At 37.4% G+C, this 19,159-nt stretch overlaps 1 pseudogene; it reads left to right on the plus strand.

Moving 5' to 3' along the window:
- Positions 1 to 4,301: 4,301 nt before the first annotated feature.
- LOC148763207 (uncharacterized) lies at positions 4,302 to 18,091 on the plus strand (annotated as a pseudogene).
- The last annotated feature ends 1,068 nt before the right edge of the window (positions 18,092 to 19,159 follow it).

Genomic DNA, 19,159 nt, shown 5'->3' on the forward strand with positions numbered 1-19,159 from the left:
AAATCATAATGCCAAGAAAGAAAAATTACTTGCTTTTGAATAATACACTATTATCGATGTTGAAGCATTTACACCATCAAAATACATGATAAATTTGTTTTACTATATAGATACCTATAGGTGACTGCATCTAAGTTATGGCGGCAAATGAGAGTCTTTTCACTCCTAAAGAACTACACAATCAATTTTTGGACATTCCACATTTTTTTATGAATACGTAACACGTAGGGACATTCCCAAATAAAGCCCATATCTTGTTTGCCTAACTAAGAAAAACAATCTTAAAATTCAAGGTTTATTACTAATTTCAATATTTCAATTATGCATGAAATTTTTATTTTCAATAATAAAATTTTCATGCAAGGGTAAAACCCTACGCCAAGTGTTTAGAGGTGTTCCAAGTATGAAAACGCCTAGGGATGTTCCAAGTGTAAAAGCACCCAGGGACAATCCCAAGTGCAAAATGCATAACAACAACAAAAAAATAATAATAAATGCATAAATTTGTAAGCTATTCTTTATTCTTTAAAATAAAAATATATAAAAGCGTTACCTTGCTTATTTTAGGTGCATTTTGTTATTTTATGCATAAAACTTTTTGTAAGAAGTTTTATACAGGGGGAAAAAATGAAGATTCCCAATTTTGGTTAATTATTAGTTCTTGAAGTATTGTACTACAAAATAGGAACAAGCGTAAAATAATTATTTCATATAGAGAAGTGAAAGTAACTTAGAACAAGTGGCAGAGTTCATGAGTTATCTTCATGTTGAGATGTTCGAGAGAGTTTAACTTGGTGACTTCGATATGGAGATAGTTAAAAAGATTTCCTCTTAACCTTTTCTAGAAGTTTATGTACTTTACTCTTTTCTTTCTTTCTTCTTTACAAGTACACGTGGCACAATATTAAGTGTCATTACTCCATTATTCAAAATTTACACCTATTGCCCAACTACATGGTCATTCTCTTAAGATCCCATAAGCCATTCTTTAATGTACTCTTTCATAATTAGCATATTCTCCCATGATTGAACTTCATATCCAATAAACCCTCATTTAACGTGCTCTTTCATGACAAACACGTTCTTTTGTAATTGAACGTGTTTTCTCAATTGTTGCTAAGAAAGCATTTCTACTCAGTATAAATATGAGAACCTTAGAGATTGGAGGCAATAAAAAATTTTTTAGAAACTCAATAACGATTATCCTCAAAAGCACTCTTAATACTTTTCTAAACTTTCTTTCTGCTTAACCCTTCCTATCCGCCGTAATTTGTCACTTTTGTATCTTTTCTTTTTTCTCACCACTTGTCACCAAAGCACTTATGCTTCAAGGACTACTCCAATCTTCCTCTCTGCCACCTTTAGTGCATTTCGTTGCACTTATTGTAACACATCCTCTTTTCCTTGTAACTGTTAAATGCAACAAACACCATATACGACTTTTGTAAATTGAAGCCTCTACCTTTTTTCTGCACCATCAATATTTAAAACTTTCTGCCCTGCAATATAATGTTAAGTTCAAGTTTTATTTTTTTCACTTAAGGCTCATATCAGTCAGCTTAGCTTCATTTTTGTCAAAGACTCTTCTGCTGTGATAGTTTACTTAGCTTAAGCCTTATGTCTTACTGCCATGCTGAATTTTGGGATCGATTCTCATATTTTGCAGCACCAACTTGTATTTCTTTATTCTAGGATTAGTTTATATTTTTTTTTGTGTGAATAATTGGGCAGACAATGTATCTGACATTAGCGGGAGCACTTGATGACTTTTATTGATACTTGTATCACATTGAATCAAATTGTAGCTGAGTTCTGTTTTTGTTCTGCCATTTCTTCTGGTCACATTTGAGCTTTCTTTCCTCTTCTTTTCTTTACAAACTTTGCTTTGCTTTGAGCGTATGCTGTATGCTTATAACCTCAAACACTTAGTCCCTCTTTGCAGAATTTGTGTTCTGTAGATGACTGCAATAACAGCAGGCTTCCTTTTAGCTAGTTTTTGCAATCCTTTTAGCAGCATTTTGAGAGAGTATTAGTTGCTTCAATTTGCCAATGTTGAATGTTTAGGTTTGTTTAAATTGTGTTTTATTTGTATTTAAGGCACCTTGAAAATTTGGATGGATCACTAGTATCTTTCTTCTTGTTTCCCATTTCTTTTATCTAGTGATTTGGAAAATTCATCAAGCCTTTGGGATGGAAAATAATTCTGATAAATTTGAAGTATAGAAATATTATTTTTTTTAAAAAAAAAAGAGAAAAGGAGTTTAAGTATTAGACATATCTTTTGTTGTTTCTTTCATTGTAAAATATTAACATATCAAGTATTTTTCGAATTGGAGGTAGACTTTTATATTAGGAAAAAAGAAAAAAAAATAATACCAAAACTGTCATTGTGCTTAGGGCTATATTGATTTTGATCCTTCCACTTTCATTTGGTTCAAGTGGTAATTCTCCTGTATTTGCTAGGAACAAAAAATTATTATATATTAGACTACTCTATTTTTGTTGGAAGATGATCGTAATTTTGGAAATTTAAGAAGCAGACTTGGCGAGAAGGGTTAGAGGATGAAGAAGGAAGAAGAATAAGAGGGATGAGCAGTACGGTGACGTTTCTTCACTTCAACAGTCAATACGCCAAGTCTGAATGTCGTTTCATTTAAGTTAGTTTACTTAATACGACTATATACTATGTCGTTTTTCACTTTACCTTTGTTAAAACACAACTTGAGTTTGTCGTTTTGATGTTTGTTGGCTGTTAAGCCAGGTGTTTTTCCTTCTCGTTTGTAGCCGTTGCTTGTCACTGAAACCAATACATGGATTTCAGTGCACAGCCAACCATTTTCATTCTCTTTCTTTGAGATTCTCTACAATTGGTAATCTCTAGGCTATTTCTTGTTAATCATTATGTATATAAAGGAAAATAGATAGATGAAAGTGTATGAGCCTCTGTTTTGTGTGCTCTAAAAATTGTTTTCCAGAATTGCTTCCTTGTTCTTTTGGTTTCATACTTTCACTATTAAACCTCTTCAAATCACAACATGATATCAGAGCATTATTAGTGATCTGAAGGGATTGTGTGGTTATCTTTTTCCTCAGTTAGCTGAGCATTACTTAATTCTTTTTTGCAAGATCCAATAATGGCTTCATCAGGTTTTAATGCTACTGCTCCAATGTTCACTGGTGAAAACTATGCAATTTGGTCAGTGAAGATGAAGTCATACCTCAAGGCATTTAGTATCTGGGAAGTGGTGGAGACTGGAGAGGAGCCAGTTTAGAGGCATGCCAATCCCACCTTAGCTCAGATTTGACAATTTGAAGAAGATAAAGCCAAAAGATATAAAGCTTTATCATGTTTACATTCTGCTGTTTTTGATGAGATCTTTACTAGGATCAGTGCCGGCCCTTGGGTAAAGCCACTCAAGCAAGGGCTTTTAGGCCCCCAATTTAGAGAGGCCTTATAATTTTATAATATAATTTATTATATTAAAAATATATAAAAATTAAAAATAATTGATAAAATTACTTGCTTTTTCACTTTCTTAATTATGTGTGTAGTAAATCTTAATTTTTATCACTTTCTAATTTATAGAATACTATATTATTTTCAATCAACTAACGGTCATACGTATTTAATCATCTCCAACAACTTTTTTTTCTCACTTATTTCTCCTATTTTCAATCAACATATTTAATGATTTCTAACAACTATTTTTTCTCCTATATATAAAACCAATTATTTCTTTTCAATGTATAATATCTACTTTTGAATTCTTCTTTTCTCATTTTCACTTTCTTCCTTCTTTCTTTAACTTCAATTTTCCTCCAAAAAATACACAAGAAATCTGTTATGTTATTATCTTCATAAAGCTGTGAACCTCATTTATGATTTGCAATAAACATTCAACAATTAGGTACTATTGTTCTAATATTTACAGACTTTTTTATTTTAATTTTTAATTTATATTATATTATTGTATTGCATTTATTTTATATGATAGTTGATTTATTTGAATTAAAAATTTTGATCGTTAATTTTGTATTAACTATTTAAAAAATATAAAAATTTTACGTCTCAAAAAGCTAGAAAAATAAAAATTTAATAATTTTTTTAATTTCAATAAAAAAAAAGTCTCATTGAATATTTTGTTTTAAGCCTCTGAACTTATTAGGCCACCCCTGATTAGGATTATGCATTTAGATAATCCTAAAGATGTATGGGAACGCTTGAAAGATAATTTTTTGGTAGTGACAGGACTAGGCAAATTCAAACATTGAATCTGTTTAGACAATTTGAAATGCTGACAATGGAAGAGGAGGAATCTATCAGGGAGTTTTTTGGCAAAATGATGTCATTGGTGAATCAATTGAGATTACTAGGAAAAGTTATACTTGAGGACAGATTAGTTCAAAAGATGCTTGTTAGTCTTCCAGAGAAATATGAATCCAAAGTTTCCTTATTAGAGGATTTTAAGGACATAGAGAAGATTACTTTGAAAGAATTGGTGAATGCCTTAGAAGCTCTTGAACAAAGAAGAGCATTCAGACAGAAGAATGTTCTCAATAGTGCCTTGGTTGACAAAACCAAAAATCTGAAGATTGGAGGTAATAGCTCGAAGAAGAATGAATCTAAGAAGAAGGAGAAAGGGAAGAAAATAGTGGATGATAAGACTAGAAAACAGAAAACTAAGTATCCACCATGTAGACACTAAAATTATAACAAAGTGAGAAACAAAAAAATGAATAAATATATAAATAATTAAAAAAAAAGAGGAGTACTGGTAGGGCGTGAACACCCTTGCCAGTACCCGTACTACCCCCACTACAGTGCCTGACGCGAAAAACTTGCGTCTGGCAGGGTAGTGGAGCGTGCCCCCTCTAGAGGACAAGAACAGGGTAGTGGGAGCGTGCCCCCTTTAGCCCAGTATAAAGGGGGCACTGTAGCACCCATCGGAGGGGAATGAGAAATCGGCAAGCTAGAACTTGCAAGCCAAAGAGAAAATCGAGATCAAAAATCCCGAGGAGCCAAAAAAATCAAATTCCTAGCTTTCTAACAGCCTCCAACAATCCACAAAAATAAAGAAATATACCAAAAATAGACAAAAAAAATTCAAAAATACACACAGTGAGGGAGGGATTTTTGGGTTCATTTTTTTTCTTTTGAGGGCTCGGGTTTGCGCTGGCAGGAGAGGGTTTATGCTGGCAGGAGAAGAGTGAGAGAGAGGAAGCTCGATCGTCACTCCACTAGATCCGGCGCAAGGAAGAGAGGGGAGACACCCGATCGACGCCAAGGGGGTTGGAAGCCGGCAAAGTGTAGGAGAAGAGTGAGAGAGAGGAAGCTCGACCGTCGCGCCACCAGATTCAGCGCAGGGAAGAGAGGGGAGACACCCGATCGACGCCAAGGGGGTTAGAAGCCGGCAAAACGTAGGGAAGAGAGGGGAGACACCCGATAGGTGCCAAAAGGGTTGGAAGTTGGCAAAGCACAGCAAGGAGAGGAGAGAGGCTGGCCGGCGATTTGGTAGAGAGAAGGGAGAGAGTCCGGCGGTTAGAGAGAAAAAGTGAAGGGAAGAAATGAGAAGAAAAGAAAGAAAAGAAGAGTTTTATAGCTAGGGTTCGGCTGGGTTAAGAAAGGACTAAACGACGCCGTTTCAGCCAAGGGGGAACCACACCAAAACGACGCCGTTTCAAGGAAGAGAGAGCTGAGTTTTAAATTGGGATTAGTAGGCTTTTGCTGGACCGGTCTTCTTTGGGCTTGACTGGGTTTAAGCTTTGGGTAAGTTTATTTTAAACCTTTAATCTATTAAGCATTTGTATTGGTTGATTTTATTTTAGGAATTTTTCTTAAATATAGGTTATGTTAATGATAACAAAATGGTATAAATATGAATATGAGGAATATTAAGAAAGAAAATCATAGAAATAGGTGAATATGAAAATAGATAAGGATGAAAATAAAATGTTTAACAATATATATGCCAAAATGGAAAAGAGAAAAAAAATGAATAAATATATATAATTATGTGAATTTATAGGAATGAAAATGAGTTAGGAAAATAAAAAAAATAAAATAAAAATGTAATAGAATAAAATATGTGGATATCAAATTAATTGAAATAGATAGCTTTATATAAAATGGAGAGGGATATAAATGAAGAGAGAATGAAAATGAAAAGATAAATAATTATTAATATAAATAAAATAATTAATACCGAGGATGGGATGATCGATCGGGACGCGAGAAGTCACAATCCCGGACCCATATTTCTTAGGTTCGAAATTCGAATTAAGGCTCCACCAGTACGATGGGAGGGCCTCTATTTTGAGATCCCGAAATTTTTTATAAAAAAAAATCAATCACAACACAAAATCTTCAAAATAATAATAATAGTAATAATAATAAAAATAATAAATAGACAAAAATAAAAAAATATCAAAGAATAAATAAAAAATAAAATGATAATAACACTGATTCAAATATGTATATATATAAATTTATGAAATGTTAATATCCATGACATTAAATAAATAGACAAATAGTATAAATCATCAATAAGGAAATTCCAAATAAATAAGTAGTTTAGAAATTAAACATTAAATATTTAATGGTACAAACTATAGATTAATAAAAATGATAAGCAAGAAAAAAATAAGATAAAAAGTGGAAAGAACAAAATAGAATTCAATATAAACATAGATGTAAAATTTTAGGCATTAGATTTGAATAAAAGATTGCTTACAAATAATAATAATAATAATAATATAATAATCAAAATATAAAAAATATATAATAAATAATATAAAAATAAAAAATAGTAAAAAATAATAAATTCTTGTTCACTAAAAATAACATAAAATCATAAATAATTTATCTAATTATAAAAGGAAAGTATAGGAGAAATTTAGAATAAAAAAAATGTAAGGTATAAAAAATTAATAATTAGACATAAAATAAAAAACATGATAAAAAAATAAAATGAAAATAATAATTAAATTATAAAAAATGACAAAAAAAAATATAGATAATTGCATTAGCCTAGCATATATATATATGTTGCATCATGCATACCATTGCATATAAATATTTATGTTTTCGAGTTTAAGCCCCGATGATAGGACTTTCCGAGGATCTTGATAAGACGGGTATTTCTCGGATAGTTTTCTAGGTGAAAAGATGTCCTCGGTTCCCACCAGCATGATGGGAGGGCTCGATAAACATCATTAATAAAAGGCTTTTGCTCGAATTAGACTCATTATGCATGAAAATATTATTTTAAAAGAAAACGTACGATGACTCCGATGATGGGAATTATTCGTCGAATTTGCGAAGGCGAATTTCTCTGATAATTCCTTAGGTGAGAGAATACCCCGAATCCCACCAGCATGATGGGCGGATCCAGGAGAAGATCCTCGATAAAAGGTTATTCGTCCGACATATTTTTATCCCACGCCATGCATTACATCCTGCCTCACATTTGCATTCAATTTTAGGTTAAATAGGAGATAAAATAAGAGAATAATAACTAAGAAAATATAGTGAAATTAAAAATTAAAGCCTAATAGGATAATCTAAAAATGGTACTGTTCATGGAACGGGCCTCCTGGGGGTGCTAATCCTTCCCCGGGCATAACCGTACTCTCGAGCCTAGATATAGAAAATCGTAGACCAGTTGAAGGTTCTTTTCGGTGGGCTTAAAATTAATTTAAGGTTTCATCGATTAGAATTGAGTCAATAGATGGCCAATCGCACCTAGTAAAAAAGATTGGTGGCAACTCCTAATTTTAACCTAATTTTTAGTTTTTTTTAGAGTTTTCACCTCGCGTCTGGCGGTCGGGTTCTCGGACCCGCACGTTACGACAGTTGGCGACTCCGTTGGGGATTTTCGAGAGTCGAACCATTAAATAGTAATAGGTTATCCAAGGCTTTAAATAATTCGATGTTTCCTTAGTGTTGATGATTTGTTCTGCATATTTTGTTTAGTGCATTTGTTTATTTTGCATTTGTTATTTTATTACTTTTAATAATCGTGGGGATTTAGGATAGAGGGATGTGAGAATGTTATTCCGAACTCAATGTTTTCCTTCACACACACAGCATATTTTGCATTCATGCATAAACCTTCAACCCGGGTTATGTCCTTTTTAGGAGGGAGTTTAGTAGCTACGCTCTCGTGAGGTGATAACCTACGCACGTGCTAGTGAAGACTCCCACTCAAATCGAACCTAGTCCGTTTGAAGCCTGTAATGGGTGAGGATCGGGGTGCTTTACTAGTCCGTGTGGACGACAGTGAGGAATGATTTGGGAACCTTAGCTCTGTCTATAATCCCAACCCAGCATATAGAATACCGAGAGCAGCTTAATCCTAGGTAGGGCCATACCCGTGAGAGTACACCTTTTAAATAAGTACACATTAAGGAATTTCTTCCACTCCCTCTATTTTAAATTATGCCACGAGATAATAAAGTATCGTGGAGTAGACAATAATACCCATGATATTGCTTATTATTCTCTCATTATTTTTAACATTCCATTCTTTCTTTTTACCATACTAACTTAAGTTTATTTTGCTTGTCATGTGCATGTTACATGTTCATCTGCATACATCGTAATTGCAAGAGATCCCGGTTATATCCATGGCATCGTCATCGGCAGGTCCGTTCAATATATACAGAAATGACTATGAGATAGAGTTACAGATGGTGCAGATCCAACAAGAAAAAAAAGACTGTTGGACCCAAGGACATGTCCCAACTTTACTCGAGAGAGTTCACTTAGATCTTCAATAGAATGACTTCACAGAAATGATAGGAATTTGGGAACAGTGGAGACGTGCTCACCGAGACAATTTTCAGAGCAAGTATGGACACATTGCATGGCTCCTATATGTACCCGTTGATGACCAGATGCTCCGAGCCATCGTCCGATTTTGGGATCTCTCATACCGTTGCTTTGTCTTTAACAAGGTGGACATGACCCCCACTATAGAAGAGTACTCCTCTTTGCTCCGGATAGACCACATGCAACCTGACAAGATCTATTGGAAGGCCCAGAAGACGGGACACCGGCGAAAGTTGGCCAAGTTGTTAGGAATGACTACGATAGAAGTGGATCAGCATCTGAAGAAGAAAGGAGACACAAAATGCCTTCTGTGGAGTTTCTCGAACGGATATATTAAAAAAACACATGGAGGATGAACAAGGTCTCCTAGCTTTCGCAATGGCAATTTATGGCTTAGTGGTCTTCTCGAAGGTCCTAGGTCACGTGGAGGTGTCAGTCATAGACTTCTTCGATCAGGTGATAAAGAGCATCAACCCGGCTCCATCAATCTTAGCTGAAACCTTCAGATCCTTGAATTTCTGTAGGCGCAAAGGTGAGGGACGATTCATCGGATATGCCCAACTCTTAACCATATGGGTCAAAAGCCATTCGAATGCAAAGAGAGTAAATTTCGAAAGCCTTATCTGTCTGTAAGTTGCCTTATCCTTGAGTTCTATGAAAGTGTATGACCCGACTGCAAGAGGAAAGAAGAGTGGATCTCGAATCTCTGGAGGTTAATGAGCGTTGAAGTAACTTGGTAAGCTCCATGGATGCCACAAATGCAAGTGATGTATAAATGCGGGAACAAGCCATGGGTGCCCCTGATGGGACCATGGGGAGCCATTAGCTATGCACCGATAATGGTACGAAGACAGTTCGGATCTGAGCAATTCGTGCCCATGACTCACCAGCTCAACCAGTTGGAGTTTACATATGGAGAGCCGAAAACGCTAAAGAAAATTGAAGAAATTGCACAAGACTGAAAGAAAACTTACCGAGTGGATCAGGGAAGGGTTACCGATGAAGTCACCACAAGATATCATACTTGGCACAACTAAAGGGTGAAAGATGTCGTATGCCCCCCGAAAGATCCATCAAAACATCCCATAAACCTAGAACCTCAAGATGTCCTGCTAGAGAGTGAGTTGACAAGAAAGAGACTTGAAAAGGAGATGATGAATATGAAACGGAGACATGAGGATGAGCTAGAAGAAGTAAAGAAAGAGACGGCAAGAAAGGTACAGACTTTGGAAGAGTGGGATGAGTGGCAAAGCAAATTTGAAGAAGTGAATGTGGCAAATTCTTCTCTGATAGCCAGAATGCAAGAACTCCAAAGTGCCAACGACGCTTTGCAGCACAAGGTATGAAGACAAGAACAAACCATCCAAGAGTTGAGAAACGACTGTGGTTTGTTGGAAACTGCCATGGAGGGCTACAAGGCACAATATGAAGGAGTAAGGCAAGAGTATTTCCAAATGAGGAAAAAAAATGATTCGTGCACACAAAGCCTTCAAAGGAAAGAAGCTGAAATGCGATGGATATTGAGACGGATGAGAGAAGTGGCATTTAGAGCTCGAGTGATGGCAGACAAGACCAAAGAACTCAGGCGAAAGATTCTTTCGAGGGATGAATTGAGTGAGCGGTTGATCGATCACCTCAGGATGGTTAGGGACCAATATGACAAAGTTGGTTTTTCCTTTTGATAGTTATGTAATGGTTTTAGGCAATGATGTAATCGGATATTTAAGTTTTTTGGATGCGAATTTTCTTATGGTAAATGTTGGATGGCCAATATTTTTCCTATTTTTTCTTTTCAATACATTTCATTTGCATCATAATTGCATGATTTAAATGAAAGTAATAAATAATAATGCATTCAATATAAAATTCTAACTTATCCCTTGAGCTAATAGAACAAAATTCCAGAGAAACAAACTCTCCACAGATACAATACAAGAGCCCGTTCTAAGATCATGGGGGACGAGCATTCGGAGAGGATGGATAAGATTGAAAAGAAGCAAGAAGAAATCATGGGTCAGTTATAAAAAATTTTGGAGTTGATATCTACAGATAAAGGTAAGAGAGCGGCAGGGAGTTCTGGTGTACCAGAAGACGTTCAACAAACAGAAGCCAATACAGACCCTGTGTATCCACCAGGATTTACACCACCACCTGCAAGGAATGCGTCTATTCCCATACCATTGATGGGTCAATATCCATTTTTTGGGATGTCAATGCCTACAGGACCACCACCTGCTTATGCCCAACAGAGGCCAATTGGAGGGGCAAGTCCTTCAGATCCCATATCTGTGCCTGATCTGGATGATCCAAAGGAACAAGAGAAGCTTAAATGTGGATCCGTTGAATCGAAGGACAATCCTGATATCCACCAAAAATTTGACCTTTTTGAGGAGAGACTACGCATGATAGAAGGAATGGGAATATATTGTTCTATGGACGCAATTGAACTCTGTCTTGTTCCAGATGTGGTTATACCCCCAAAGTTCAAAGTTTCAGACTTTGAGAAGTATGATGAAATCAAGTGCCCGGTCACACACATCACCATGTATTGTAGAAGGTTGGCCGCATATGCTCATGATGACAAACTCTTGATACATTGCTTCCAAGATAGCCTTACTGGTGCTGTAGCAAAGTGGTACGTCCATCTGGACCGCAATCGAATCCACACGTGGAAAGACCTTGCTCGGGCGTTTGTAGCTCAGTATAAGCATGTTACAAATATGGCTTCGGATTACCTTTCTTTACAAAACATGGAGAAGAAACCCACTGAAAGCTTCAAAGAATATGCTCAAAGATGGAAAAATGTGGCCTCTCAAGTTCAGCCACCATTGACTGAGAAAGAGACTACTGTAATGTTCGTTAACACTCTGCGAGCCCCTTACTATGAACAATTGGTTGGAAGTGCCACAAGAACTTTGCTGATATGGTGATTTCAGGAGAAATGATAGAAATTGCCATTAAACAAGGGAAGATAGAAATAGGTGATATGACAAACACGAAGAAAGGAGGAACTTTTAAGAAGAAAGAGGGAGAAGCCCAAGCCATCACTTCAGGACAACACCAAGGAGGAATGTATAACCCTTACTAGCCACACCCACCATACCCCTATTACCCAGCTATGAACAACACTTCACAAAGCCCATACCTATATCCACCAATGCCAAATGCCTTTCCTAACCTGTACCCATATACTCCTATCCAATGGACACCTTACCCCACAAATATTCACCCACCTACTTCCACACCTGTTACAGCTTCAACCACCCAACAAACAACAATTTCAAACAACCATACTGCCGGTGAATCAAGAGGATGGCGAAACAAGCAAGAGAAAGTGCAGTTTGACCCAATCCTAATCTCATATGCTGAACTCTTCACTTAGTTAGTTGCAAACCATCTGGTGGCACCTCTATACATAGAGCCATTAAAACCTCAATTCTCGAGATGGTATGACGTTTTCGCCCACTATGATTATCATTATGGAATCGAAGGTCACTCGATCGAGAATTGCACAGCATTCAAGCATAAGGTGCAAGGGTTGATCAAGGCAGGAATCCTGAACTTTGAAAAAAAGTCGAAACAGAATGTTAACAACAACCCACTGCCAAACCATGCTGGGGCAGGGGTAAATGCAATCGAAAGGGAGGTGTATGCTAAAAGGAACATTCGGGAAGTGGAAACCCCAATGGAGAAAGTATTTGAAGCCTTGGTAAAGGCCAATATGCTCGAGGTTTGGCCAGAATGTTCTGATGTGAATGACTCGGGAGATATCCAAGGACCATATTGCTTGTATCACGAAAGATGTGTGGGGCATTTAAGCCAGGATTGTAGTTCTTTTCGAAAGAAAGTGCAAAGAATGATGGACGAATCAAGGATTGAGTTTTATGTGGAAGCTTCAAAGCCAGCAGCAGTAAACATGATATCCAAGGAGTCCACTCACCCAAGGAAGATAAAGCCTTTAACTATTTTCTATGAACCAAGAGAAGGGTCTGTGGAAGAGAGAACCCATGCCAAAATGACCATCGAAGTCCCTAAACCTTTCCCCTACAAAGATGACAAAGCTGTCCCATGGAACTACAATTGCAATGTACAAGTTTCAAAAGTTGGGAAATTGATAGCTGAATCTCAAGATGATGCTACAAATATAACTGATGTTGGAGGGATTACTCGCAGCGGACGTTGCTATTCACCGGAAGCATTGGAGAATCTCAGGAAGGAGAAGGGAAAGGAAAAAGAGCAAAGTTCGAGAGAAGAAAAGGTGTAACCTCAGGAATCGACAGATGGCTCAAAAGAACCGGTGTCAGAAAAAGAAGCTGCCGAGTTCCTCAAGTTCATTAAACATAGTGAGTACAATGTGGTCAAGCAATTGAGCAGGTTGCTTGCTTGTATTTCATTATTATCTTTGCTCCTCAGCTCGAAACCACATAGGAACTCTTTGATGAGGATTCTGAACCAAGTATATGTGGATCACAACATTTCAGTTGAAATTTTGGACTACATCATTGGGAATATTTCAGTGGGTAACATAATATCCTTTAGCGATGAAGAAATCCCTTTTGGAGGTAGGGGAAACTACAAAGCCTTGCATATCACTACCAAGTGTAAAGGCTGTACCGTCGTAAAAGTGCTGCTTGATAACAGATCGTCCTTTAATGTGATGCCCATGAGGACCTTGGCCCACTTACCCATCAACATGTTCTACATGCGAAAGAGTCAGATGATCGTGAGAGCCTTCGACGGAACAAGGAGAAAAGTAGTAGGGGACATTGAGATACCAATGGAAATTGGCTCGTGTACCTTTACCATTAAATTCCAAGTTATGGATATCACTCCTTAATACAATTATTTATTGGGAAGACCTTGGATCCATATGGCTGCGGCCATACCTTCATCTCTTCATCAGAAGGTCAAGTTCATCGTGGATGGGAAGATTGTTTGTGTTAACGGGGAAGAGGACTTACTCATAAGCAAGCCAGCGGATACTCCTTACGTGGAAACGACGGAAGAAGTGCCTGAATGTTCCTTCCGAACCTTCGAGTTTGTTAACACCACATATGTTAGAGAAAGAACCACACCGCCTATTTCGAGGCTTTCCAAAACCACCAAGATGGCTGTCAGTCAGATAGTAGGGAAAGGATACCGAGCGGGGGCAGGATTAGGAAGAGAACTACAAGGCATTAGAAGGCCCATACGTGCTACCAAAAATGAAGAAAGGTTTGGCTTGGGGTATAAGCCAACTAAGAAGGAAAGAGAAGAAATGATAGCCGAAAGAAGAAAGGATAGGTTGGCTCGCTTTAAGGGGCATGAGTTGGAAATCTATGGAATGACATATCCTCATCTCTACGAGACATTTCAATCTGGAGGCTGCATCTTTCCTGAATCACTCACCGTTGGGAGTCGAGAATCAATGTCAGCTTTAGAGGAAACCTTTTCTGATTTATCAATATGTGAAACGGAGGAAGGTGAAGAGCAGCTAGGAAATGCGGATAAGATTCCTACTACATACCTCGGGCCACCGAATTTGAAGTTGAGCAGTTGGACCACCATGAGTTTACCAGTCACTTGTGATTCAATTTCAAAGTAATGCAAACTAAACATCCGTGCTTATGCCTCAAAGCATTGGAAATTTTATGTATCGAGCTTTTCTTTATCATTTATCATTCTAATAAATTGATATGTGTAGTGCATTTCTCATATCTCTTCTCATGATTCACCATTTCCATTCGTGTCATTTCATCCCTTTATTTTAACTGTTTGTCTACACAATAGCTCTACATATTTCAATTCCCTTTACTTTCCAGGATTCCAAATAATGAATGCGAAGATGATAATGATAGTGGTTTTGAGGTTAATTTTGCAAAAAGGTATAAGTGTCAGCGAACTTGACGATACAAAAAACGTGGAGGATTATGATTTAACTCTGGACTTGTTAAGACTAGTAGAATAAGAGGGGAGACAAATTATCCCACATCAAGAGACACTTGAAACGATTAATTTGGAAAATGAAGAAAATAAGAACGAAGTTAGAATTGGTACGACGTTGGTGCCTAGTGAAAAAGAAAAACTAATAAAGCTACTCCATGAGTATGTAAATGTGTTTGCATGGTCCTATCAAGATATGCCAGGACTCAATACAGACATTGTAGCCCATAAATTGCCTTTGAAACCCGAATGCAAACCAATTAAGCAAAAGTTGAGAAGAATGAAACCTGAAATGCTTTAAAAAATTAAGGAAAAGGTGAAAAAGCAGTTTGATGCAGGATTTTTGGAAGTAGCTAAGTACCTTGAATGGGTTACAAATATTGTCTCGGTGCCTAAGAAAGATGGAAAAGTGAGAATGTGTGTGGACTATCGAGATTTGAATAGAGCTAGTCCAAAAGATAATTTCCCTCTGCCCCATATCGACACCCTTGTTGACAATACTGCCAGCCATTCCATGTTTTCCTTTATGGATGGCTTTTCAGAGTATAACCAAATTAAGATGGCACTAGAGGACAGAGAAAAAACTACCTTCATAACTATATGGGGGACCTTTTGTTATAAGGTAATGCCATTTGGTTTGAAGAATACCGGGGTAACTTATCAGCGGGCCATGGTGACTCTTTTTCATGATATGATGCATAGAGAGGTCGAGGTGTACGTGGATGATATGATTGTAAAAGCTCGCAAAACAGAAGACCATGTGACCAATCTTGAAAGGTTGTTTAAGAGGTTACAGAAGTTTCAGCTCAGATTAAATCCAACAAAGTGCACATTTGGAGTCACTTCAGGAAAGTTACTTGGTTTCATTGTCAGTGAAAGAGGAATAGAAGTTGACCCAGATAAGGTTCAAGCAATCCGTAATTTGCCTCCTCCCAAAACGCAGAAGGAAGTTAGGGGATTCTTAAGAAGGTTGAATTATGTAGCCCGGTTCATATCACAACTCACACTCAAATGTGACCCGATCTTCAAGCTCATTCGCAAACGCAATCGTGGGGCATGGAACGAGGAGTGCCAAGTTGCTTTTGACAAGGTTAAAGAATATTTGTTGAGTCCGCCAGTATTGGTACCACTTGTGGCCGGAAGACCCCTCATCTTGTACCTGACAGTAAATGAAGGATCCATGGGATATGTGTTGAGATAACATGATGAAACTGGTAAGAAAGAAAGGGCAGTTTACTACTTGAGTAAAAAGTTCACTGAGTACGAGTCCAAGTATTCCTCGTTGGAAAAGATGTGTTGTGCTTTAGCATGGACGGCGCATCGACTCAGGCAGTACATGCTATATCAAATCACTTGGCTCATTGCGAAGTTGGATCCTATTAAATACATCTTCGCGAAACCATTCTTATCAGGTAGAGTGGCAAGATGGCAAGTGTCGTTGTCTGAATATGATATTGTATATGTGTCCCAAAAAGCTATCAAAGGAAGTGCAATCGCAGATTTTCTGACGGAAAGGGTGGATGAGGATTATGAACCAATGGAGTTTGAGTTTCTGGATGAGGACTTGATGTCAATATGCCAAACAAGCGAGGAGGAATTGGAGAAAGAGAATTGAAAGATGTTTTTCGATGGAGCTTCGAATGCCTTGGGGCATGGCATAGGAGTTGGGTTAGTATCACCAGAATGAGGTCATTATCCCATCATAGCCAAGCTAAATTTCTATTGCACCAATAATGTGGCTGAATATGAAGCTTATGTCATGGGACTTCAGGCAGCAATTGAGAGAAAAATTCGTATTTTGAAAGTATTTGGGATTCTACTTTGGTTATTTATCAGTTACGAGGAGAATGGGAGACACGTGACTCAAAGTTAGTCCGGTATCATAAGTTTATTTCAAAGCTGATTGAAAATTTGGATAAGATTTGTTTCACTCATTTGCCATGAGAGGAGAACCAAATGGCCGAAGCATTAGCCACGCTAGCAGCAATGTTCAAAGTTGGTACCGATGTCAAGATTCAACCTATCGTGATTAATCTTCGAGAGTGCCCTGCACACTGCTCCAGTGTAGAGGAAGAAATAGACGAGAAACCGTGGTACCATGATATTGTGCATTATCTCGAGTTTCAGCAATATCCGGAGCAAAGCTCAGAAAATGATAAGAAAACCATTAGAAGGTTGGCAATGAATTTCTTCTTGGATGGGGACATCTTATACAAGAGAAGTAGGGATCAAATGCTTTTGAGATGTGTGGATTCAGTAGAAGCTCGGCGAATAGTTGAGGAAGTTCACGAAGGAATTTGTGGGGCACATGCAAGTGGGCATATGTTGGCAAGACAGGTCATGAGAGTAGGGTATTACTGGCTCACGTTGGAAACGGATTGTATAGATTTCGCTCGAAAGTGTCACAAGTGTCAGATTTGTGCAGACAGAATCCACACTCCTGCAAATTCACTGCATGTATTGACATCACCATGGCCATTCTTAATGTGGGGCATAGATGTGATTGGGTTAATAACCCCAATGGCATCAAATGGGCATTGGTTTATTCTGGTGGCGATTGACTACTTTACTAAGTTGGTAGAAGCAGCATCTTATGCCAATGTGACCCAGAAAGTGGTATGTAAGTTCATCGAAAAAGAAATAATATGCCGCTATGGTTTCCCGAAAAGGATCATCACAGATAACGCTAGTAACCTCAATGGTTCAATGATGAAAGAGGTTTGTGCCAAGTTCAAGATCAAGCATCATAATTCAACGCCTTATTGCCCAAAGATGAATGGAGCGGTAGAAGCAGCCAACAAGAACATCAAAAGGATAATTGAAAAGATGACAGATGTATACAAAGATTGGCATGAGAAGTTACCCTTTGCTTTGCATGCTTATCGCACAACAGTCCGAACTTCCCCGGGAGCTACACCGTTCTATTTGGTGTATGGGATGGAAGCAGTTTTGCCAATTGAAGTAGAAATCCCTTCCCTTCGGGTTCTTAAAGAAGTACAATTGGAAGAAGCCGAATGGGTTAACGCTCGTTATGAGCAATTGAATCTCATAGAAGAAAAAAAATTGACGGCACTTTGCCATGGGCAATTATATCAAAAGAGAATGATGAGGGCATATGGCAAGAAGGCATATCCTCGACAGTTCTGAGAAGGAGAGTTAGTATTGAAAAGAATTCTCCCGAACCAGCAGGATCCTCGCGGGAAATGGACACCGAATTGGGAAATATCATTTCTGGTGAAGAAAGCTTTTTCAAGAGGAGCACTAATTTTGACGGAGATGGATGGAAGGGAGTTTTCCAACCCGGTGAATGCCGATGCTATCAAGAAATATTTTGCATAAAAAAAAGAAAAAAAAAGAGAAAAAAGAAAATTTTCAAGTTGAAAACCTGAAAAGGCGGCTTGAATCTAGGAGATGTGTTTAGGGTGAAAACCCGAAAGGGCGGTCTAGACACGAAGGAGGTCCAAGTACTACAAAAGCTTAACACAGAAAGAGTGAAGATCATGATACGAGATGTTCATACAAAAGACAAGGGAGCTGACAAATGTGCCTGTTTCGGGATAAAATTGTGAGACTACTGTCAATATCTATTGAAACAGTCATTAAGAAAGAACTGTATCCCTTTTGTATTAATTGGTTTTCCCCTGTTCCTTGTCATTATGCTTGATTGTAGAAACTTCCCTTTTTTCTAATGAAAAGTAGCCTTTCTGCTTCCAACAATGTCATCATTTCCATTCTGCCAAGAGAGGAGATATGGGTACATTGCATTGTATTTGTCATAAAATTGGAATGATACTTAATAAAGAGCATGATAAAGTAAGAAATGTTTGTAATATTTTGAAAAAGGATCGTAATTGACGGGGAATGAAATGGAGTCTGGTAATGTAAAAAAAGAAAGAGAAAAGACAAAGAAAAGAGAGAAAGAAATGGAAATAGCAATAGAATGGAGTACAGTAAAAATGTGAAGAATGATTAGACCATGCATATGATACAAGAAGAAAACAGTTGTGAGCAATGAATTGGGGAAGACGAGAGATCGGAAGTGTGATTGGTTCATCCCCCATTGATCAAAGAGAAGGCTCTAAAACACCCAAAAAAGGAAACTGATGAAGATGAATTGCCATGTTCAAAATTTTAAAACAATTGAAAAAGAGGGAAATTCATCTTTAAAATCATAGAACCTCAGATGAGGAGTTGATTATTTTTCACCATTTCAAAAAAGGAAAAAAGGTTTCGTTGCCTCAGTTTTGAGGAATTCATTTTTAAAGATACGTTGCCTCAGTTTTGAGGAGTTCATTTTTAAAAGTTTTTGTTGCCTCAGTTTTGAGGAATTCATTTTTAGAGATACCTTGCCTTAGTTTTGAGGAGTTCATTTTTAAAAGCTTTGATTGCCTCAGTTTTGAAGAGTTC

Source organism: Theobroma cacao, chromosome 4 (genome assembly GCF_053813885.1).
Source record: "Theobroma cacao isolate CCN51 chromosome 4, ASM5381388v1, whole genome shotgun sequence".
Classification (NCBI taxonomy): domain Eukaryota; kingdom Viridiplantae; phylum Streptophyta; class Magnoliopsida; order Malvales; family Malvaceae; genus Theobroma; species Theobroma cacao.